The sequence below is a fragment of the Typopeltis vanoorti genome, chromosome 1 (genome assembly GCF_054136105.1).
Source record: "Typopeltis vanoorti isolate ZY-2024b chromosome 1, IOZ_Tvanoo_1.0, whole genome shotgun sequence".
Taxonomy (NCBI): Eukaryota; Metazoa; Arthropoda; class Arachnida; order Uropygi; family Thelyphonidae; genus Typopeltis; species Typopeltis vanoorti.
Genome location: NC_143549.1, coordinates 134150516 through 134176317, shown reverse-complemented (window position 1 = coordinate 134176317; position 25802 = coordinate 134150516). Strand labels below are relative to the sequence as shown.

The window sequence follows — 25802 nt, the reverse complement described above, 5'->3', positions numbered from 1 at the left end:
TGCTTAACAATGGTTTTCCAGAACCAGTTAGGTCATAAAAGCAGGGATCTACTCTCTGTGTGTGTGTGTGTGTGTGTGTGTGTCATGTAATTAAATATTAAACTACATATTATCCTTCAATGGAACAAGGACAATCTGGTCATGTTCAATTCTATTAAAACTCATTCTTGCCTCTTTTCTCACAAAACAAATCTCAGCTCACATTCCCTCACCTTCAGTAATACACAAATTACCAGACAAGACCAGAGTGCTTTGCTTGGACTAACATTGACCTCCAATCTCTCCTAGCACAAATACATCAACATTAACAGCTACCCCAGCATCGAAAAAAAACTAGGCATTCTTTTTCAATCAAGATGTTTTACACATAACCAACTATATACAAATCCTAAATCTGGCCATGCTTAGAATACTGCTCACATGTTTGGAGTGGAATGCCTAAAACTTCTTGCTGCTGTTTCAGAGGAGAGCAATTCAACTCATAGATAATCCCTCTCTTACAGATTCACTTCAACTTCTATCTCACAGCCAATGTGTTTCAGCAGTGTGTCTATTCTTCAGGTACTTCCATAGTCACTGCTCCAGTGAATCTTCTTCTCTTCCGTCTAAGACGGGTTGAGTCTTCTCTTGAGCAGGATCTTCCAGTCTTCTCTATTCCCTGCTGTTCGAAAAAGTTCCTTATATGTTCTGCATCCCGATATGTTCTTTATTAATTTCAGCCAGGTAATTCTTGGTCTTCCAGGTCTTCTTTTTTCAGTTGGAAAAGTATTGATTAGGACATTAGGAAGTCTGTCTGCATCCATGCGTACAGTGTGTCCAAACCATCTCAGTTATTTTCTAATTTTTTCTATTATTGTCTTTTTATACAATAGTTCTTGTCTGACTGTGATGTTTGTTTTCTTTTCTATCCAACTTGTTCTATTTATTTTTCTTAAGCATTTCATTTCAAATGCCAGCAGTTTTTTCTCCTCTCTTTTTTTAACTGTCCACGCTTCTGCTCCATAGATGACTGTTGGTATAATTATTGCTTCATATAATTTGATTTTGGCTTGTTTAGATATCTTGTTTGTTTTCCAGATTTTCTGTAATTTTCCCATGGTGGTTTATCCTATCGCTATTCTGTGTTTGATTGTTTTGAGTTCATCTATTGTTTCTGTTAGTTTTGATCCAAGTATATGAAGTTGTCTGCTTGTTCTATTTGTTCTCCGTTTAGGGTGGCTGAGATGGTAGTTTTGTTCCTCCCTATTTTCATCACTTTTGTCTTTTGTATATTTATTGTCATGTCATATGTTTTACAGGTTTCGTTTAGCTTGTTGATCAACTTTTGTAGTTCATATGGGGTTCTTGCAAGAAGGACGAGATCATCTGCATATTTGATATTTATGTTTAAACTGTTGACATTGATTCCAGGCTCATTGTCTATTGCTTTCTTTACAACTTCTAAATATATGTTGAATAGGCATGGGGATAATGGGCATCCTTACATTACTCCTTTTTAGATCTCTATGGGTTCTGTTGTGAGTGTGTCCTTTTTAATTATTGCATTTGTCTTAGAGTAATATTTTATCAGAAACTGCATTATATATTTGTCTATTGCTTTTTCTAGTAGAATTTTAAGAAGGATTTCTCTGCTGATGTTATCAAAAGCTTGTTTAAAGTCCACAAAACAACGATATAGTTCTTTGTGGTCTTCCCAGCTGAGCTCTGCTAGTTGGTGCAATGTGAAAATTTGGTCTATTGTTGAATAGTTTCCTCGGAAACCAGCTTGTTCTATGCCTATCATTTCTTCGTAGGTGTTTTTTAATCTATTTTGTATAATTCTTATGAATATTTTATAGGTGTGAGGGAGTAAATTGATTGGTCTGTAATTTCTGCAGTCTCTTTTGTCTCCTTTCTTGTATATTGGGATGATCTTTCCAGTTCTCCAGTCATCTGGGATCTCTCCTGTTTGTAGTATTTTATTGAATAGGGTTGTTAAATATTCTATTGATATGCTGCCTCCATATGACCACAGTTCAGTAGGGATAGTATCAATGCTTGGTGCTTTATTGTTTTTCATCTGTTTTATTGCGTATCTAACTTCTTGTAAAATTTTTGGGTGATCATTATTTTCTTCTATTGTTGGCATTGTAGTTTTGTTTCCTTTGTGGAAGATAGTCTTAAAATGGTTTCACCAGATTTTTCTTATATATTCAATATTCCCGGTTTCAGTCATCTTGTTGTTTATCATTGTTACTGCTTTTGCTGAGAATTCCTTTGTAATTTCTCTTACAGTATCATGGAAGACTTTTAGGTTGTTTTGTTGGTATGCTTCTTGGCAATTCTTAGCTTTTTCTTCTAACCATTTTTCTTTGGCTTTTTTGCATAGGTTATCAACTTTATTTTTTAGTGCTCTGTATTTTTCTCTATTCTCTTCATTGTTTTGTTGGTTTACAAGTATCTTGGCCTCTCTTTTCTCTTCTATGGTAGCTATGATTTCTTGGATTATCCACTGTTTGTTTATTTTGGGTTTGGAACCTAGAGTGTCTTTTGCAATTGATCTCCAGTGAATTGACAACCATTATTCCTTCACTTTCTGTAATAACTATTAATACAAGAGCAGCAGCTGCCTGGCATCTCTTTATTGTGCAAACACACCAAACGGCTATTCTTCCTTTTTTTATTCCATCTACCTCTGTCCCCTGAAGCAACCTACTACAAGAGGTGTTCCCAAACAACTACAACCTGCAGCTCTCAAAAAGTCAAACTTCTGACTCCTCACATATACCCCCAGACACAGCACCGATGTGCTTATAGGTCCTTCAGCCTCTTTAACCTCTAAAAGAATTAGAAGTATCACATGCAAGATAATCAAATTCTTTGAATAAAATTCCCACATCCATTATATGTAAATAGGTTGTTGGTGTAATGATTCGTGTAATGGAATTACTGCTGCAATAAAAATACTTTTGTTTTTGCTTTCAGTATGGCAAGGGAATACAGTCAATTTCATTACTATCTTCTGAAGCATTTTGCAATATTCACTTTTATATTTATTTGTCTGTAATGAATCTATTTATATTCATGCTAATTTATTTAACAGTGTTGATTCAGAATACAAAATGATAAGAAAATAAATATATATTAACTTATTAGCTGATATTTCGCTGGTATTATCATCTGACACACACACACACACACCTATCTCCCCCAGAAGAGGATGTAGCATAATTCGTTACTCCATGACAGCTTTCCCAAGCTTCCATGTCCCACTATACATGTTCTTTGCACCACTGAAGATGATGATGCATGAAGGTTCGATTGATGTGGGGCTTGCATATTGTGGTCCTACCACAGAAACCAACGTTGTGAGCCTTGATTCTGAAAGTTTTTACAGATTCGTGTACCAGTGTCCAGAACTCTACATTATATGTTGGCTGATGAATGCGGTTTTTACATATTATCTTCGTAGCACCCTATGATCATGTTCAGTGAGTGTAGTGAGTCATCCACTGCGGGTAACACTTGCAGTTAACCCACTGCAACTCCATCTCAGTATGGTATCACTGATTGTTGATCTCAGATGGCAATATGTCAACAATTTGCCAAACATAGACCTTGAGCATAACATCTTATCAATGCCTCTTTCAAACTCCATCAGTTCCCTTCCTACAGTCATTTCATCCAGACACAATTACACTGACTTGGGAGCAACATATTCCTCCAATTTATAATGGCTAAAAACATATAACTCATTACATGGCATGATATACCTTGCCCATGGGGAGATATCCGAGGATTTCTTTTCAAGCAGTGTGTGTGTGTATATACATATATATATATATTTAAAAATTAATAATTATACTTACTAAGAACACACCAAAAAAAGAAAGAAAACTTTAATATAACACTACTAGTTTCATCAGAACACCAACTTCTTCAGGTGTGTAAATAATAACAAAAAACTGAAAAAATAACAAGGTAAAAAACATGGACTTCTCAAATTAACAAAATAGGAATGGCAACTGTCATATTTGAACTGGTGTCCGCATGACAGGACTAGCGTGAGTTGTAAGTGAGTGGCAACTGATTCGAGAGCGGCAGAGCTCAATCACTGCGGCGTGGGCATCAAGCAAACTGTAGCTTATATTGTTGTTTATGTGTGATGGGGTCCAGAACTATCTCCTTTGATTCCATGATACATCTCTCAATTTTGTAAGAGATATTTAAATTAATTTTTAAATATGTCTACAAGCAGAGTCGATACTAGTCAAAAAAAAAATACATATATATATATATATACATATATATATATATATATATATATATATATATATATGTATGTATATGAGGGTGGTCTGAAAAGTTCTCAGCCGTGACCATAGATGGCAACACTATCAGCAAGATTTTTTTTTTTTCAGAGTTGGTATATCTGTCATAAGCATCCATATGAAATTGTAAATCATTCTATCAAGTGGTTTGTTTTATACAGCTGTCTGAAACAAAAGTTTTCTGTATCCCTTGAAATGGATAAAATTGAGTATCATGTGGTTATAAAATTATTTGTAAAAGAAGGTTTAATGCCAAAAGAAATTCATTCGAAGTTCATAAAAGTTTATGGGCACTCTTCTCCTTCATTTTCAACAATTAAGAAATTGGCTGCCGAGTTTAAACATGGCCATACCAGCCTTGAAGATGATCCACGTGAAGGACGTCCAAAAAGTAAAACAACACCAGAAATCGTTGATCAAGTGCACGATACTGTATAGGATGACAGGCGAGTCTCAAAGTACATGAAATTGCTGAGACTATAGGCATTTCAAAAGAACTTGTAGGATATATTTTGCATGAAGAATTGCATATGAAAAAGCTTTGCGCAAGATGGGTGCCGCACTTGCTCACAGAAGATCAAAAACGTTCTCGCATGAAAATCTCTGAACAGTGCTTGGAGCGTTTTTGACAAGAATAAAACTGATTTTGTGCGTCGATTTATTACTATGGATGAGACATGGATTCACCATTACACACCAGAATCCAAACAGCAGTCAAAACAGTGGACAGAAGCCGGTTTCAGCGCCAAAGAAGACAAAGTCGATTCCATCAGCAGGAAAGGTCATGGCATCAGTGTTTTGGGATGCTTAAGGTATTTTGTTTATTAATTATTCTGGAAAAGGGTAAAACAATAACTGGGGAATATTATTCCGATCTTTTAACCAGATGAGGTGAAAAAATTCATGAGAAAAGACCCGGTTTGCAGAAGGAAAAAATCATCTTTTATCAGGCAATGCACCTGTCCACAAAGGTGTTTTGGCAATGGGAAAATTAAGGGATCTGCACTATGAATTGTTGGAACATCCACCCATTCCCCAGATCTGGCTCCCTCTGACTTCTATCTCTTCCCAAAACTAAAACTCTTCTTCACAGGTCAGCGTTTTTCTTCGAATTAAGAGATGATTGCAGTTGTAGAGGGATATTTTGCATATCTTACTGAGAACCACTACATGGATGGGATAATGCTGTTGGAGCATCGCTGGAATATATGTATTAGTCTTAAGGAAGATTATGTTGAAAAATAAAAATAATTTTGAAATTATAAATTTGTTTTTTCATTGTTAGGCTGAGAACTGTGTGTGTGTGTAAATTCATTTAAAAAAATAGGGGGGGGGGGAGTCTTTAACTCATCCATGGCACTAATGTACTATAGTGGATTTTTTACAACACTCAAAAAGAATTAAAATAGAATTTAATACTTCCTATATTTCGTCCTAGTCACTAGGACATCTACGGGGATTACAAAAACAATTAATGTAACATGCACACAAATATCATACAATACTAAGCCCAACCACGTGGGTGACACTAAAGTCCTATCTTTTCTGAAAGAAACTATAAATGCATAGTGTAATGAATTTGGGATTTTGTTTCAAAGGATATTTCATACTGGATAGAAAAGGAACATTTAGAATGTCAACAATGGAATGATACATTTAAAAATTCCAAAAGTTTAAAGGACAAAACAGATATTGTACGAATGGTTTGAGGGAATTAGAAAGAACAGAGAAAAATATTCTCATGAATGTTAAATATTACCAATGGCTGCAGACTGATCTATTATTTTGTTTATGAACTCTTATCTCAGCAAACTATATTCATTACTGATGGAAAATCCATTTAGAATAAATTATGAACACTGGCAAGCAGTTTCTTTGAAATTAGAAATTAGGGTAAGGCAGACAGGATATAAGGGAGAGGGAATCAAGGTGGAAAAGGAGACTGCATGAGAGGTATAGATGCTGGATACAGAAGTGGACTGATATGGCCCAGAATGCAGGAGAAACGTTTTTTTTTTTTTGGATGGAGTATGAAGGAGACATCCAAGAAGTGGTATTGGCAGGGCTTGTCACAGAACCAGGTATGAGCTACATTGAATTCTGTGTTTTCCAAATAGCGTAGGAAATGGTTTTTTCTTCAGATAGTGGATTTTTTATATACTAATAGACCGTAGAATGACGCTTTCCCATGATACATAAGTGCCTGCTAAAGTTGCACTATCTGTGTTGAATACATAAATTTTGAATTTTGAAATTTTTGTTGGCTGCTTCAGCAGCAGATGAAGCAGCCAGCAAAAATTTTCAAGAGAAGCTAGCCAAAATTATTGAAGATAGTGGATATTGTCCCAATCAAGTGTTTAATGCTGACAAAACAGGATTGTTTTTTGGAAGAAAATGCCTAGTCGAACTTACATCGCAAAGTCTGAGAAAAAAAGCAAGTGGGTTTAAAGCAAGCAAAGATCGAGTGACGTTGTTACTTTGTAGCAATGCATCAGGAGATCAAATGTTGAAACCCTTTCTAGTAAATCGATTTCTAAGACCACGTGCTCTAAAAGGCAAAGATCTAAAACAGCTTCCAGTATATTGGATGGCTAATACAAAGGCCTGGGTAACAACTGCTGTATTTACTGAATGGTTCAATAATTGCTTTGTACCAGAAGTGGAAACATATATGAAGCAAAAAGCTCTAGTTTTTCAAGTTTTATTAATTGTTGACAATGCACCAAGTCATCCGCATTTAGAACATCCAAATGTGCAGGTAGTGTTTTTTCCACCCAATACAACAAGCATTATTCAGCCATTAGATCAAGGCATAATTGCTACTTTTAAAAAATATTACGTTAAGCACATTTTTCAATTTATATTCGATAAACTAGAAAATGAATCATTAACAGTAACTGACATGGAAAAAATTTTCTATTTTGGACTGCTTAAATCATGTTGCATCTGCTATTGCTGAAATAAGACCACAAAATTTAAATGCCTGCTGGAAAGCAGCTTGGCCCGAATGTGTTGCAAACAGTGCAACCATGCAAACGTCTACATCATCAGCTAAAATCATTATTTTGGCACATGAAATTGGTGGAGAAGGTTTTGATACATTTAGTCAGAACGATGTAGACAAATTGCTTGTGGATAATGCCTTAAGTGATGATATTATTGGATATCGATTAACTTTAGATATCGTCAAAGATCCAGAAAATGATAGTGAAGCAGAAGAAAAACCTGTCCCCCTCACTGCAAATATAATTCGAGAAAGTCTTGAACTGTGCAATAAATTGGAAAATCATTTTCTTGTTAATGACACAAATTTTGAACAAGCCTTTAAATTCCAACATGAGCTGAAGAACTGTATGTCTGGATATCACGAGGTGTATATAAAAAATTAGTGAAATCATCATCACAAAGTTTAATCACCGATTACATTGTCAGAAGAAAAAAATCAGCACAGAACGAGGGTGAAGCTAATTCTGTTTGTGAAGAACCATTTCCTTTACCATACAAATCTGATGTGCTGACTATCTCTTCTGGTGATGAAAGTGATTTTGCACCAGTTCGCAAACGTTGCCGAATATTGTCTAATAGCGATGATAATTCTGATGACAAAATGTAAAAAAAAAAAAAAAAAAAATTGTTACTTTTCAATAAAATTAAATGAATAAAGCTTTAAAACAAACTTAGGCATTCTTATTTTCCCGACTTTTCATAAACTTTTTTTATGCGATTGTAGGTTTATTTTAATTCATTGCTTTGGTTTTATGTGGTTTTAGAAAATTATGAATCGTATCCCTAATTTTTCAATGTAAATTTAGGCCTTTTTTGTGAGATTTTTTATATGCGGTTTTCTGTGGAACGTATCTACTGAATAAAAAGAGACTCGACTGTATATATAAATTTATAATTCATACAAAAAAAAAAATGATATGTTTGAATAGTGATGATGCAAAGTTAGGAAGAACTATGACGAGTAGAAGAGATGTAGCCTTTTCAAGAGGACTTGAATAGATTACATGAATGGGAAAAATTATTGGAGTTGCAGAGTTTTTTTAAGGTTTTAAAATTTGAGATGGGATGAACAGTATAAAACTAGGGATAACATACAGGAGTTGATGATGAGGGATCTGATATTGTTAGTGGATCGGTATCTAAAATTCATCATCATCAAATTCCTGCCATGTACCCTCAAGGAGTGTACAGGATATGATAGTACTGCATGAAAAAATTTACATCATTACTAACCTCCTATCTACAATTTCCTCCAAATAAGTCTGTTACTTGTCAAAACTCCAACATTATCAGATCTTATATTTCTATCGTCTAAGGCACTTTATACCATATCAATCCACCTATATCTTGGTCTTCCTCTGGGTTGTTTTGCTGCCAACCTGGCAGAGAACAATGGTTTTGCTAATCTTTCTTCGCCCATTCTGTTTAAGTGACCATACCACCTGAGATTAGCTCTGCTAACACATTCCTGGATGCTGACAATGTCAAGTTCTTTCCTAATATCCTCTTTTTTAATATGATATTGCCATTGATGCCATCTGTTCACGCTTATAATCTTTCTCAGGACTCTCATATCTGCGGTCTCTAGTCTTTGGTCAAGTGTTTTACTTCTGATCCAGCTCTCAGATCCATATGTTAAAACTTATTTGAACACTGTCTTGTATACAGCTAATTTAGTGTTCTGACTAATTTCTCTCTTATTCCATATGAATTTATTCAATTGACCTCCCACCATACCAGCTTTGCTGATTATGTTGTCTATTTCTATATTTAATTTATCATCTTCACTAAAAATCGTGCCTAAGTAGCTGAAATGTTTTACTTGTTCCACAGGTTCCCCATTCACAACACAGTTGACATTTTCAACAATTCTACCTATTTTCATTGTCTTTGTCTTTTTAATGCTGACCTTCATACCATATCTATTACAACAGTTATTCAATTTAGTCAGAGAATCTTGCAGTCCTGTAGCGGATTTATTTAGAAGTATAACATCATCCGCATAAAGCAAAGAGCTGACATTAACATCTCCAAATTTGATATCATGTTTAATACCACTTTCGTTCATAATGTGATCCATATAGATAATGAATAACAGAGGGGATAATGTACATCCTTGTCTCACACCAGATTTAACATTAAACCATCTTCCTGTACTCCCTTCAATTTTAACTGCTGACTTACAACTCAAATAAAGACTAAGTATTGTAAAATTTTGGTGACATTTTCCTAAAATTGTGAGGAAGCAGAGAAGATGGTAATGATGCATAGGATACTGGCATGTAGAAGTAAGGATGTTATGATTCTGTTGTATAAGGCTTTGATCAGACTGCATAGAGATTGCTTTGGAGAAAACTGGTCACCTAGTTTGCAAAAGGATGAAGAGATGTTGGAAAGGATCCAGAGTTGAATATGAAGGCAGATTGAGGGAATGCAAATTTCAGAGACTAGGAGATAGGAAGAGAAGGGACACGATTGAGATGAGATGTTATATAAGTTGGTAAGGGATTATTACCTTGAAGGATAAGGGATTATTACGTGATTAATGTGGATGATATTTTTCATAGAATGGGTGGAGAGACAGAAGAACACGTGGCTCTTCCTCCCAGGAAGCTGTGAATAATGAAGATGTGTGTGGGGGGGGGGGTTGCATAAAGAGTGACAAATGACTGGAATACATTGCCTGAGAGTGAGTGCACAAAGAGTGAATGCATTTAAGGCATGGTATGATGAGCTGTGTGTGTGTGTGTGTGTGTGTGTGTGTGTGTGTGAGAGAGAGAGAGAGAGAGAGAGAGAGAGAGAGAGAGAGAGAGAGAGAGAGAGAGAGAGAGAGAGAGAGAGAGAGAGAGAGAGAGAGAGAGATTGGTACCTCTGGCATTAAGTCGGTTGAATCCATGGAGGTATGATGACAATAATAACACTAAAATACAAAAGCATTTCTTTTTTAGTGAATTTAAGTACAATCATCCCTCTACTTACGCCTTTCGAAGATACGTCCATGATCCTATAAAGGAATAAATAACATTTTCAACTATACTTTTGAACAAGACGCAAGCAAACGTATAGTAAAAAGATTTCTATTTAGCAGCAATGCATCATGTGAAGTGGCAACAACACATATAGTGGCAACCTCCCTCAGCAGTCTGCACATGTCTTCAACAGTTCCTCTGTCGATTTCGTGTTTGAGAAATAGGTTATTTGTGTATTTATCATTGGCTACAAGTAACAAGAACAGAAAGAAAAATTGAAACATTTGTTTATAAAACTAGACTATTGAATGACACAAATGTACAATGGCTATATGAACAAAGAATTAACCAGTATCTAGATAAAATAAAACAAAATGAAGAAATAGAAATAGAATGGCTTAATATAAAAACGATACTAAATGCAGCAGCAAATGAAAGCTTAGGAAAGACCAAAAAATTCAATAAAAGAAAAAAACTGAAGATCTGGGATGATACAATCAAAGAAATAATCAAAAAGAAAAAAGAAGCCTATCACAAATGGTTAAGCAGTAAAAGATTAGAAGATGAAAGAGAATATAAAAGAATAAGAGCCATAGCTAAAAGAGAAGTCAGAAAAAGACAGAGAATCATGGAATAAATTTGTTTCTAATTTAGAACATGATTTATATAAAATAAGACCCAATGTGTATAAGATTTTGAAACACCTAAATGCAGATACCAAAGAAAACATAAAATTAAACACTGAATTGAAATTAGAAGAATTTCTAAATTACTACACAGAACTGTGGACAGACAAATATTTTAAAAAAGACAACTGGCAAACAATTAACGAAAATGAAAAGGAAATAACTGAAGAAGAATTAGAAATCAGCCTGAAAGAAACAAGAAACGGAAAATCACCTGGAGAAGAAAAGCTGGGGTCAGAACAATATAAATACGCAGGAACAAGATTCAAAGGAAGACTCTTATTATTTTTAAATAAAATTTACTCAACTGGTATTCCCCCAATAGAATGGAAAAAAGCAATTGTGATTCCTATCTTTAAGAAAGGTAATAGAGTTGACCCTAAAAACTATAGAGGTATCAGTATACTAAATTCATGTTACAAAATATACAGCAGAATCTTAAATAACAAACTAATGAAATATTCCGAAAACTTTATTCTAGAGGTACAAAATGGATTTAGAAAAGGATGGTCATGTATAGACCCAGCCTTCTGCCTAAAATTAATAATAGAGAAAAGAAGAGAATATAATTTAGAAACACATATTGCATTTATTGACTTTGAAAAAGCATTTGACAAAGTTAAAAGAAACATATTATTTAACATATTAAAAGAAAGACAAATACCAAATAACATCCTAAAAGCTGTCACAAATATATATGAAAATAATCAAATACAAATAAGATTAAATCATGAGCTATCATATACAAGAGAGATAAACCAAGGGGTCCGACAGGGATGTCCCCTCTCAGCAACTCTTTTTAATATCTACTTAAATGAAATAATAATAAAATGGAGTAAAAATTTACATCAAGGAATTAAACTTTCACCTACAGTTAACTTAAACACTCTCCTCTTTGCAGACGACCAAATAATAATTACAAATTCTGAAGATAACTTACAGAAAGCTATTTTAAATCTAAATGAGATATCCAAAGATTATGATATGATAATATCAATGGAAAAATCAAAAACTATGGCCTTTAAAGGACAAGATCCAGCAAGAACTAAAATAGTATTAGATAACAAGATCTTAGAACAGGTGAATTCATTTAACTACCTAGGATGTATGATCACTTATGAAAATGAAAAAGATATAAACATAAAAATTGCAAAATATTTAAAAATAACAGGAGTAATTAACTCTATATTTAAACCAAACCTAGTTCAAAAACAAACCAGGCTAAAAGTATACAATACATTAGCCCTACCGGTCTTAATGTATGGAAGCAAAATCTGGACAATAAAACAAAAAGACAAACAAAGATTAACAACAGCAGAAATGAAGTTTATGAGAAAAACTGCAAAGTATACCCTATTTGATCACAAAAGAAACGAAGATATTATGAAAGAATTAAACCAAGAACCAGTAATTGAAAAAATTAAAAAATATAAACATAGATGGATGGAACACGTTCAAAGAATGAAAACAGAAAGATTACCAAAACAAGCCTTAAAGTACAAGCCATTAGGAAAAGAAAACCAGGACGTCCTCTTAAATGATTCAACGATGACTTCTAAGGCCGGAACAGGCCATACTAGGCCTAAATTCTTGACACGTATGATGATGATGATGTGTATTTATCATTAAATATTTCACAATATTTTGTGCATGGCCCCTACACGGCCAATCAAAAAAACCTAGTGAAGAATCACAGAAAAAGAGGCAAGCATTTAATCTTGAAACGAAGTTGTAAGTTATAAAGCAATGAGAAGCTGGTAAGCAAGTCAGTGTGATCGCAAACGACTTCAGATGGTCTCATTCTACAGTGACGACCATTTTGAAAAATAAGGATAAAATCATAGAGGTTATGAAAGGATCTGTTTCTATTAAATCGACGATAGTGGCAAAGCAACGACAAGTTCCTATCAGTGATATGGAAAAGCTACTTGCATCATGGATAGAGGACCTGAAACACATATCCCTTAGCACTATGACCATAACTGCTAAGGCACTAAGTCTCTTCAACATGTTAAAGAAGGAAGCAGGCCAGATTATGGCTGGCCTGCTTCCTCCAAATTCAACGCTTCTTTCAGTTAGTTCATGAGATTTAAGCAGCATTTTGCTGCTTAAATCTCATGAACTCATAATGTGAAAATGTATGGCGATTCTTCAAGTGCTGATGAGAAAGCTGCCTGGAGAAATTGGATAAAATTATTAAGGAGGAAAATTATTTGCCACAGCAAATATTCAATATGGAAGACTTCCTTGTGTTGGAAAAAAAAATGCCCGAGTGGACATTCAGCCACAAAATGTTAAAAAAAAATCTGTGTCTGGTTTCAAAGCTCTTAAAGACCATATTACGATTCTGTTAGGGGGTAATGTGGCTGGATATAAACTGAATCCATTTGTATGTTATGGCACAGTTAGAATCCACGAGCCTTCAAAAACATTAGGAAGCATACTCTTTAGGTTCATTATCGGAGCAATAAAAAGTCATGGATGACTCAAAAACTGTTTGCAGATGCCTGAATCAATGTTATGCAAGCAAAATGGAAAGCTGTGTGAAAGAAAATGTATAATTTAAAAGTTTAAGTCTAGATAATGTTCCAGGTCATCCATCTTATATGTATGATCCTCACCAAGTTCATGGTCATTTTCTCTCTCCAAACACTACTTTATTGATCCAACCAATGGATCAGGGAGTTCTTCCAGTATTTAAGGCTTATTATCTACGAAGAACTTTTTCACAAGCCATTTCTGCCACTAAAGCAAGTGATGACTCTTATACAATTCTGGAAAGCATTCAATTTTAAACCACAGCAATATTAAAAATATTGGGATGAAGTGACCTCTCAATGTATGAGTGCCACATAGAAAAAGACATTAAAAAGATTTGTGCACAATTTTGGAAGTTTTGAAAAAAATGAAGATCTTTTTAAATTTTTAAATGTTTGCTAGGCCCTATTAATTTTTAAATTAATAGGGCCTAGCAAACAATCTGAATCTCGAAGTGAATTATGACAACATAGTTCAACTCATAGAAAATGCCCCTGAAGGGTTGACCAACGAAGAATTGGTCGAACTGGAGGAAAAATGTGTTGCAGAGAGGAAGAACGAGAAAAGGAAGAGGGAAAAGAGAAATGAGAAGAAGTAGTTAAACAATTTACAGTGAAGGATCTTGCAAAAGTGTTTTCTGCAGTTAGCGATGTTCTCAAAATGGCTGAAGACATGGACTCCAATGCTGAACGCTACTTATTAGTAGAAATGAAAGTACATGATGCGTTTGCTTGTTTATAAATAAATTTATGATGAAAAGAAGAAGAGGAATAAGCAATGGGACATTTTCTTAAAAAAAAAAAAAAAAGTTGCACCAGAAGAGCTGCAGCCACCTAGTCCTTCACATAGGAAAGGTAATGAAGATATGTGATTGTGGAGGAAGATTATTCTCCCATTTTACAGTGGCAGTAATGCACAGTATACAGTTTTTTCTAAGGTTTAAAAATTAAAATGACAGTATACTAATCACGGTCAAGTCCCTAACTCATATAACTCTCATTTAATGTATCGACTTGCGTCCTGCTGGATAGATGGAACGGAACCCAGATGTAAGTAGAGGGATGACTGTATACTATAAGGTAAACATATTCAAAATACAAATATTCCACAAGAACATTAATCTTTATGTTCATAATAATATCCTGAACCTAAAGATTAAAATCTGGGGAATGAAATAAAACTAATTTCACAAATACATTCATCAAAACTATGTAGAAAAAAAAATATCCGATTGTGATTTATACAATATAATATTTCAGGACAAAATAGAGAAACTTTCCTAATATTTAAAAGTATAGTGAGACTGATTTTTAATTTTAATGATTACAAATTGTTATGGAGAAAGTTTTTTTTTTTTCCCATTGAAATGAATAAAGAATGAAATAAGGATAAAAATGACATGAAAAACAATTGCCACTCACTATTTTGTGCACTGAAAAAGATATACTTCATACTTATCACTTGGTGATATAACAGATGAGCTTGCTTATGTTGCTTACGAAAAATGTAGAAAAAATTTTTTTTAATTGTTTACTTTTTTTTATTATCTACTCTATACTATAAAATGATAAGCTGAAATTGGCAACAGATGTGACATTGGCTTGAAACGGATGTAGGCTGTAACATTTTTGTGTAACGTTTTTGCCTAGTTATTTGAAATATTTTGAAACTCAGGGGCTGCCCTGAGTGTCGAGTCTTCAAAATTCGAGTCATCGGAATTCAAGGAGAACCGGCCTACCAGTCCGGAACACGGGGGGGTTTGGGTGTCATAGGCGTCAGGGAGCGGAGCCCCTAGTTCAACTATACTAGAACTGCAATTATATTTATTGCAATTAATGTGCAAGCAAATAAAAAAAATCTTTAATAATATATTATATAAATATAATATTCATATAAAGGCCATTTTTTATTCTCTGTAAAGAGATTGTTTTATACCGATAAAAATATACATTTAATGAAACTAAAACATTATATACATTTTAAATAAAATTGCATAAATAACTACAAAAATAACCGGATCCAAGGCCTAAAATAAGTCTACACTTTAGATATCTCCTTATCTTAAAAGAATACGATAATTCACTCTGTAACTCTTTCTAATAACTGGTTTGCTTAGCATATACTTAATCATGTCTACCAGACTAAATACTGACTCCGATGAACATTTTGTTGTATAAAAACAAAATGTTTATCACAGTTAGTTTTCTTGTTAGACCCTTTCCTAGAAACATAGACTACTTCTTTACTTCCATGGGATCCTTTTTTTAAATTTCCTTATTTAGCATACGATTTTTTCAATCATTCCTCCTGTTTCACTGACCTTTCACAGTTCAATTTGATGCACAAATTGCCAATTTTTGTACCAGAGAAAGAAGTTTCTTCTGCTACTTCATAAACAACATATCTAAGTAGAGCTCTTCATGTAAAGTCACTTTACAGTTTCAGATTTCACTAATTCCAGCAATTTTTCCAGTAGAATAACAAATAGATCTGGCATCCTTAAGATAGAAGATAAAACTTTCCATTCACCATTTCCTCGAACATTGAATTAGCACATCAATTCCAATTTCTTCATTTATTTACTAAACACTTGTTGATAGTCTCAACTCTTCTAGTTTCAAGTTTAGCAGTGCTACGATTCCTTTTCGGAATCTTCTATTAATATTCTCTCGACTGTCATGTTTTCTTAAAAACTTCGTAAGAACAAAATTCTCTGGCTGCCGTTCTCAAATTTTTATTCTTTCTCTCTAATTGTTTTCCTTGTTATTATGGTGCCAAATACTCTCTCTCTCTCTCTTTGTGTCAGCTGCAATTACCCATCAATTTCCTCAGTGAGCATACACACTTCATGTAAATGGCAAGCAAGAAGTCATGTAGTAATGGCTGACACATTGTCTTCTTTAGCATCAGGAGAATGTCTTCACAAAGAACAAAAGATCTCAACACTTAACAAATATAAATTACAATAAAAGGATTGAAATTATTCCCACCATCAGAATCTAGTAAGTATATCAATTTCAAATGCTTTACATTTCATTTTTACTAATTAATAATGGGCACATCGTAAGTGCTGATCATATGTGTTACGAATATAATAAATTTAGTTTAATCCTTTATCCAAGTGTGAGCAAACAAAGTTTGCACCTGAAAGTATCTTCAGGACTGGGGTAAGGTGGTACAACACCAGGCAACTCATTGCAAAGGTGGAGCAAGATACCAACACTCCTATCTCAGTATCTCCTATAATGCAAAACACATCTCCTTGCAGATTTGTCTAATGTTATGCATTAAGGGAAGGGCCACTACCCAGACTAGTTTCGACCTTTATTGAGGTCTCTTCAGTGGGAGCCAGGCCCAAGTGGAGATACCAGGCAGAAGCATTAGCAGGTCATCTCTACCTATAGGAGTGATGACCTGCTAATGCTTCTGTGAGACCTATAGGAGTGATGACCTGCTAATGCTTCTGTGAGACCTATAGGAGTGATGACCTGCTAATGCTTCTGTGAGAGATGACCTGCTAATGCTTCTGCCTGGTATCTCCACTTGGGCCTGGCTCCCACTGAAGAGACCTCAATAAAGGTCGAAACTAGTCTGGGTGTGGCCCTTCCCTTAATGCATAACATTAGACATATCCGCAAGGAGATGTGTTTTGCATTATGGGAGATACTGAGATAGAAGTGTTGGTAGCTTGCTCCACCTTTGCAAGGAGTGCCCTGGTGTTGTACCACCTTACCCCAGTCCTGAAGATACTTTCAGGTGCAAACTTTGTTTGCTCACACTTGGATAAAGGATTAAACTAAATTTATTATACTCTAACCAAGTGAAAAATAAACTTTCAACATATGTGTTACAAAAGCAAAACTAATAATATACTAATGTAGAGGAACAATTATAAAAAGATTCATAATTTTAAATAAGTATTATTTTTACAGTTCCATATGTGTTGTAGTATACAGCCCACAATACATAAATCTGATCCTATCTGCTACTATACCTACAGGTTTAGATGACCATATCTTGGACTCTGTCACAGAATCAAACTGAAGAAAACTATCATGCTTCATCACAGCAAAATTAAAAGAGTGTTTTTTTTTAAGGCTACAGTTACTCTAAAACACAATCTACCTTAAAATAAATATGACTGCAAGAAACATCCCAAGGTACAGGAAACTAATTCTTAGGTATCCCATAACCAAGGCTTCCGGCTTCCTACTGATGTCCACAGAGGGTACTTTTCCTGGCTATGACACACTAAGTTGATTCAGTTTCACTTTGTGTTGCTTATTTATTTAGCATGCAGGGAAAAATACAATTAATGAGCAAATCTACATACAGACTGGGAGTTCAGCTACCAAATCGATTGTACTGTATGGGAGTAAATGAAAGTTCCTGAGACTTCAAGGGAAGGAGTGTGTGGGGCAGTCATCACTGATATGATGACTAAGTCTGCACAGCCCCTGCCCATACACAAAAGGTGATTGTGAAATTCTCCAAAGATGTAATAAGTGGGCAACAGTAACCTTGTCTGATCCTGAATCTGTTTAGGATCAGATTCAATCTATCTCAAAACCTCCAGAGGTTTTGAGATAGATTGAATCCTGGAGGTTCAATAGTTAGATCAGTATAATCAGGTACTTTTTTGTCATTCATTCCAGAATCCCCCCCCCCCCAGAATCTTCTGCAGGAGTCCAGGAAACCATCATCTCACCTGATAGGAAGGTACGTGTTATTTCTGATTTGCAAATAAAGCAAATTTCTTTGTCTTAGTCAAATGTCTTTGACAATATCTTCTCTTCTGAAGCATGAAGGGGTACTGTAAGAAAGAACACCTGTTCTTTCCCACATCACGCCTTGAGACAGGAGTAGATTTTAAGATACCAGAGATGGTTCTCACTGTTATGTTAAGCTGTGCATCCATGAGAGGTGTGAGGTAACTTTGGCTCCAAACTGGTGAACAGTACTCAGCAACAGGGAAAAGAGTAGAGGCATTACAACCCCAAGTTGTGTCTAGCTTGTTTATGATGTTGTTCCTAGCAGATATCTTTAACTTAGCTTTTCCGCAAATGTTTTTGGTAAGTTAGACTACAGTCAAGTAAGATACCAGGTAACAAGAACTATTTTCATAGACACCACAAGAAATGAGCACACAAATGGTGTTGCCTGTGTGCACATTACAATTTATACTGCACCTCTGAAGATAGAATGAAAAACCTATATTGAAAGCAATATATCGGAATATGGGAGGTTTTAAACTGTTGTTAAATGCATTCCTCTATACTGTTTTCATTCCAATGAATAGTCAATATGATATTTTGAAGTGCTGAACCCAAATCTACAATAAAAAATTACCTCACTTAAGGATTTTTTTTTTTTGCCTTATAAATATATATCCTTTACATAGGTTTTTTTTTTTTGAATGTTTTATCATATATTAGTCAGAATTCCCAAAAATTTAAATGGTCACAGCTATTCTGACTTGCAAGCCAAAAAGCAGTTTGAAAGCACAGTTTGATCATCTGAATCAATCGTACCTCAAGGAATAATGAAACTCAGTGTTAGAGTTTGCACTTGCACTAAGTGCATCTTTCAATCTTTGTTTCTTTATTACTGTGGCATTTAAGAGTTAGCTGTAAAATAACGGGGGGGGGAATAAAAGTAGATTGTTGTTACATTAGTTATTTTGACTTAGTGGATTCAGGGAAGAGTTAATGGCTTTTGGCATGTCCATGGTGCACTCGTTTGGCCAATGATCTGTCACATATTCTTTTTATCATGACAAAAGAGTATATAACAGTTTGCTAGTTTTAAATGAATGTATCTAGATTTTCTATAAAAAATCAAGCATTTAATATCTTATCCAAACTTAGAATCTGACATAAAACTAGAACCTCACCCTTGTGGATCTAACAGCCCCGTCCCCCACCATAAGATATTAGGTACCAACAGATAAGCCTTTTGCTACAAATGATGTGCAGAGAAAGTCGTCATCATCATCATTAAATAAAGAAATTTATGAAGTTGTCAAACCTTATTTAATCAAACAGAGGAAATTAATCTTGTTAGACCAGTGAATTTATTGAAACAATCTAAACTCCCTGGATCTGACCTTAAAAAACAGACCTTATTTATACAGAAATGAAAAATTTCTGTTTTCAGAAAAACAAACAAAATCCCAGCTTCATATCATAAAGTAAAGAATGGAATTTTTAATGTCATGATGAAGATAACTTTCTTTCAGAGAAACAAATGAAGTTTATGGAGCCAGAAAATTGGAGTGCTTGTTTATGGACTCTTTCAAAACAGAGTTAAAAGTAATTCTGTTATATCATATCTCTTGCATGGGTAATAAATATGAAAGGAGACAAACTTATGTTGAATATGATTAAAGTAATAAGGTACATATAAACCATGATAATATTTGTGGCAATTTTAACAGAGCTGAATTATGCTTGGTATGAGGATTTATAAGAATGCTGCTTTTCAGCACGGCAACAATAAAACATCCTACTATAACTGAAATATTTTGAAAACTTGTGTCTTATGTCATAGATGCCAGATAAATAATAAAAGCTAAGCTTTATTGTTAATGGAGCTACTCCTTTTGTTACTAACCAGTAGGCTTTACATTAATGAGTTAGTTATCAAATTAAAGTTTAAATCTGAAAGAATAATAAATCTCATAACCGGATAATATGAATATCAGGATGATAGTAATACGTAGGTGAAATTTTGGAAGGCAAGGGATTTAAAGATTATAAAATTATGAGCTAAATAAAATACAAAAACAAAAAATGTAGTAAAGAAAACTAGCCAACATTATGTGGTGTATTGGCCATTTTAGTAAATCATCAGAAAAGTTCATCTCAATATCACCATCATCACGATCTTTAATATTATCCAGGTATGTCCGATTTATTATTTTTCAAATTTTAATTTAATAAATAACCCATTAATATCAATCCTATTGGTTTGGTAACAAAAGAGGTAATACTATTAACATTTTATTGTTAATAGTACTACCTCTTTTGTTACCAAACCATTGGAATTTATAGCTTTTAGTATCTGGCATTCAGATACATTGCTAAGCATTCATCTGCTCATGAAATAGAAAAGGAATACAGTAACAGAAAACTGTGACGTTTTTATGTCTTCAATATATAAAGACTGGACAGAAATAAGAAGAATAATTAGAAATAGAAGACAGAAAGAAGATATCCTTGTTATAAAGAGATAAGTTTTAGTAGTCATTAATCCATCATCATCAAATTCCTGACATGTACCCTCAAGGGGTGTACAGGATATGATAGTACTACATGAAAAAAAGTATATCATTACTAACCTCCTATCTACAATTTTCCTCCAAATCAATCTGTTACTTGTCAAGACTCCAATATTATCAGATCTTATATTTCTATCATCTAAGGCACTTTGTACTGTATCAATCCACCTATATCTTGGTCTTCCTCTGGGTCATTTTGCTGCCAACCTGGCAGAGAACACTTGTTTTGCTAATCTTTCTTCGCCCATTCTGTTTAAGTGACCATATGACCATACCACCTGAGATTAGCTCTGCTAACGCATTCCTGGATGCTGACAATGTCAAGTTCTTTCCTAACATCCTCATTTTTAATATGATATTGCCATTGATGCCATCTGTTCACGCCTATAATCTTTCTCAGGACTCTCATATCTGCGGTCTCTAGTCTTTGGGCAAGTGTTTTACTACTGACCCAACTCTCAGATCCATAAGTTAAAACTGGTTTGAACACTGTCTTGTATATGGCTAATTTAGTGTTCTGACTAATTTCTCTCTTATTCCATATGAATTTATTCAATTGACTTCCCACCATACCAGCTTTGCTGATTCTGTTGTCTATTTCTATATTTAATTTACCATCTTCACTAAAAATCGTGCCTAAGTAGCTGAAATGTTTTACTTGTTCCATAGGTTCTCCATTCACAACACAGTTGACATATAAGATTTATTTCAGTTGAAGCTGAAAGGAATTTTTTTTATTGATTTCCAGTTCACACAGAATGGGCCCAGTAAAGTTTATTTCATTTAGGATTCTAAGTCTTAGTGATTTCTAACTGTTGACATGTTTTAATTACTTCTTCAGATGCTTTCATATAGAAGGCAAGGTTGTTCTGAAGTGTTGATAAGGTTTTAAGACGATGTTCAGACTTTCACAAAAAAAGTTAATTCATTCTAAAGTGATGGATTAGTTTTTAGTAGTTTATTCAATGACCTCCAGCAGACCCTGGATAGGTTTTTAGCTGTTCGTGCAGAAGCCTGAATGAAGATCAATGTGGCCAAAACTAAAACATTTGTGGTCTCAACACAACCATCCCGGTGCGCCCTACATGTGAGTGGAGTCCCACTGAGGTAGGTGGAGAAGTTTAAATACCTTGGGTCCATATTCACAAGTGATGGAAAGTGGGACGAAGAGCTAGATACTCGGATTGGCTCAGCAAGTGCAATATTGCGGGAGCTTAGCTGTTCGGTAGTATTGAAGCAGGAGTTAAGCCAGAAGGCAAAGCTGGCTGTCTTCAATACAATCTATGTCCCCATCCTCACCTATGGTCAAGAGAGTTGGGTAATGACCGAAAGAATGCAGACACGAATCCAAGTGGCTGAAATAAGTTTTAAAAGAGGTATACCGTGAGTAGACATATCGATACAAAATAAATAACGGAAAAAACTCATGTAGAAAGATTATTTAATAGTATAATTTTCGCCTGTGTCACAGGCGAAAATTATACTATTAAATAATCTTTCTACGTGAGTTTTTTCCGTTATTTATTTTGTATCGAAGCGGCTGAAATGAGGTTCCTTCGAGGGGGTTGGGGCTGACAAGACTCGACAGAGTCAGAAGCGCTGCAACTCGGGAACCCTCAATACTCAACCGTTGCTTCTCCATGTTGAGAGATCACTGTTACATTGGTACGGGCACCTGATCAGAATGTCACAAGAGAGGCTCCCTCAGCAGGCCCTCTTTGCCAAGCCAGAGGGTGGGAGGCCACGTGGAAGGCCAGGGACTCGCTGGATAGATTATATCCAAAACCTTGGGTGGACACATTTGGGAGTCCCACCAGAACACCTGAGCTTGGTGGTGGAGGATAGTGACCATTGGAAGTTCCTCTAGCAGCTGCTTCCCCACAACCCACTCAGGAAAGGTGGGCCTTGAAGATGAATGAATTCAATGGAGCTTGCAGCAACTTTACAGAAAGTAAAGTTACAGAAGTGTCTTGGTTGAAGGAGATCTTCAGTATTCTGTGATCTTAAGATGCAAGAAGAATTTGCTTGTTTTATGTTGCTATCAAATAGAGCACTTTTGTTTTGTATTATTCTTTCTCCTGTGTGAACTCAATAAGGAATAAAAGCTCTCTAGAAGAGAAGAGACTAAAGTTCCAGGAGTTTTGTCCATATAAGATAATAATTGTTGGTATATTTCATTGAAAGGAAGCTGTGCAGATTAAAGTGTTTATCTTGTTGTGAACTGAAGAATACACTGCTGCTTGTGTAGTAATTAAGTAGTTAATTTGATGGTGTGTGTATATCTGTGCTTTTTGTAAATTAAATATTTTTATTTTGATTAAAGAGTGTTTGAAGACTCAATCTCTTAATGAATTAAATGAGTTTAAAAAGGATAATTTAAATTACACATGAGATTATCCTGGGATATGAATCTATATGCAAATTAGATTGGAGTTTGGTTTCAGATGTTCTTTTTATTTTAAATTTAAAAGTTTAACCACCCAGAGCATGTGAGAGAAGTAAATATATAGTCTCTCTCTCTCTCTCTTTCTCACTCTCTCACACACACACACACACACACACACACACGCACACACAGGTGGAAGTGCTTCCCAGGTCAAAGAATACAAACTTGCTTGTATTCATTTTCTGCTTTTAGCACTCTCCAAAGTCTGATAACCACTAACCTCTTTAACTACCTATTTGTAAATCTTGATTTTCTGCAGCCAATAGGTCAACTTCCTCAGGGACTTCAATATCAAAATCTTAAACTTTCTTAAGAGCCTCCAAAATATTTTGCCATTTTCATTATATTTCTATATTCTTTTCAAAATCTTCCTGTGACTTTTTTTTTCCTTCTCTAAATTCTTTGTCCACCACAAATTCTTATTTTTCCATCTTTACACAAGCTATCATCACGAGCTGCAATGACAGTCAATCCAAATTTTCTTCAAACTTTCTCTAAAGCCACTATATCTGAGGTTTAGTGCATGTTACCAATTCTGTCCACTCTTTCCTAAATGATTGTATACTTGGATCTGCAATTCACATCTGAGAGTTGTTGAACATTCTATTCAAAATTTAGGTTGAACACTGTTTCAATATGACGCTCACTTTTATCCTGATTGAAACTTTATGTGATCACTTTCTATTGCCAGTTCTCTGTATGTTCCCACATACTAAAGCAATCTAGAACATTATCAAACCATAATATAATCAAAACTTTCATTGTTTCATGTATATTTTCTTCAAGTTAATTTATCTACATTTTTGTATTGAATCCTGGTGTTAGTAATGACTAGTACACAAATTAACTAAGATCTAGTAGGTGTTGTTCACCATTACTATTAGTCCTGCACATATCTTAGATGTATAAACCAACTTCCAATTTCATTTTGCCCACATCAATTGACTCAAAACTTGTTCATTCCCACCCTCATTCTCTCCCAATTCAAGTTTATCTTCATGTTTTATGTTGAATACAATAGCTACTCCATACTTTTTCTGATATCTGCTGTCCAAATAAATTATCTTATGTTTACTATTTAGAAGGATCAGAAGACATTTATGCTTACTATGTAGAAAGAACTCGCCAGTTTTTTGTTTTCTTCATCCCACTAACATCAGCTCTAGTGATGTTTCTGTAATGCCTTTGCTAACTCCACCTCTTTTCCATTTATGCTTATTGCAATAATAGTGCCTACCTTCAATTTTGCTCAAGACTGCTTCAGTAGCTGACTTCTGACTATTCACCCTGGTTTCCTCTGATAAAAACATCCAGTGCCTGAAAGTGAACAAATAGGCTCCAGATTTTGAAAAGGTATGAACTGGATAACTCTGAAAAATTTGCACTTTCATAGTTATCCAGTTTGTACCTTTTCAGCTACGGTTTGACACAGCAGAGCAGTACCATCATCACCAGATTAATATTTTGCTATTGTAAAACTTTTGTAACAGATATTTTAAGTAGGTGTGGTCTATACCTGGAGTAAGTATTTAATACTTTTCCTTATTTTTAAACAAGGTCTTGATAACAATTTAGCCTCAAGATCCTGCTAAAGCATCTCATGCCTCTACTAAATAGAAGGAGAAGGAAAGGTGATAGACAGGATAGAAACAGAAGTGATGAGAGGATGCTGCAGAGTAGATATCAACTTGTTCAGAGCATGGTGACAGGAGAGGAAAGATCAAAAAATAATCCCTAGAAGATAAAGAGTATCAGCCAGGCAGTGAGAAACAGAACTTTCGCTTAAAGAAAATTCTACCAACTGAAAAGAATACCATTAAAGAGTGCTAACCCCCAGATAGTGAAGTGGGCCTTCCACTTCAATTCACTATCCATGTATGCCTTGAAACTTCAGAATGTAAAACAACAGCCATTCAAATACAACAACAGACTTCTAAAAACCACATCCATCTCAAAATGGTCCAACATTATGAACAATGCCTGAAGTGAATGGTTTTCTGTATGCTTAATGTACTTCTAAAGCTTACATAGATGAGGTGAATAATGAACTATCCACAATAAATTATGTAACGAAATAAAGAATTTAATATAACACCCTAATTTTTTGTGATGATTGTTTCATCACATCATCAGAGTGAAACATATGAGCTACTGAAGCTACATGAAGCAAGAAAGAACTAAATCGAGGTTATAAAGTGCTTCTGTTCTATCGCATCTCTCTCTCTCTCTCGCCAGTCACATGCACTATTAGGAATATGGGAACAGAGAACTTTGTCATTAACCACTGTAAGCAAACATAGCCAAAAGGCAAAGGAGAGCACAGCTACTTACAAGATAAGCTGTATGATATGGTGTGGTATAAAATTACTGAGTTTAAATTTACTTCTAACATAAATTACTAATTTACTATAAATTACTACACGAATTAAATAAAAATTAAATTAAATTAAATCATGTAAATTATTAATTTATGTTAGAGGTAAATTTAATCTCAGTAATTGAAGGAATGTCTTGGAAGTTAGCTGTGCTCTCTCCTTTGCCTTTTAGCTATGTTTGCTACAACTATTA

At 34.6% G+C, this 25802-nt stretch overlaps 1 protein-coding gene across 1 annotated transcript in view; it reads right to left on the bottom strand.

The window, feature by feature from the left end:
- Nucleotides 1-25802, bottom strand: part of LOC150110449 (proteoglycan Cow-like) — a 200455-nt gene that overhangs the window by 101704 nt on the left and 72949 nt on the right. The window lies entirely within an intron of this gene.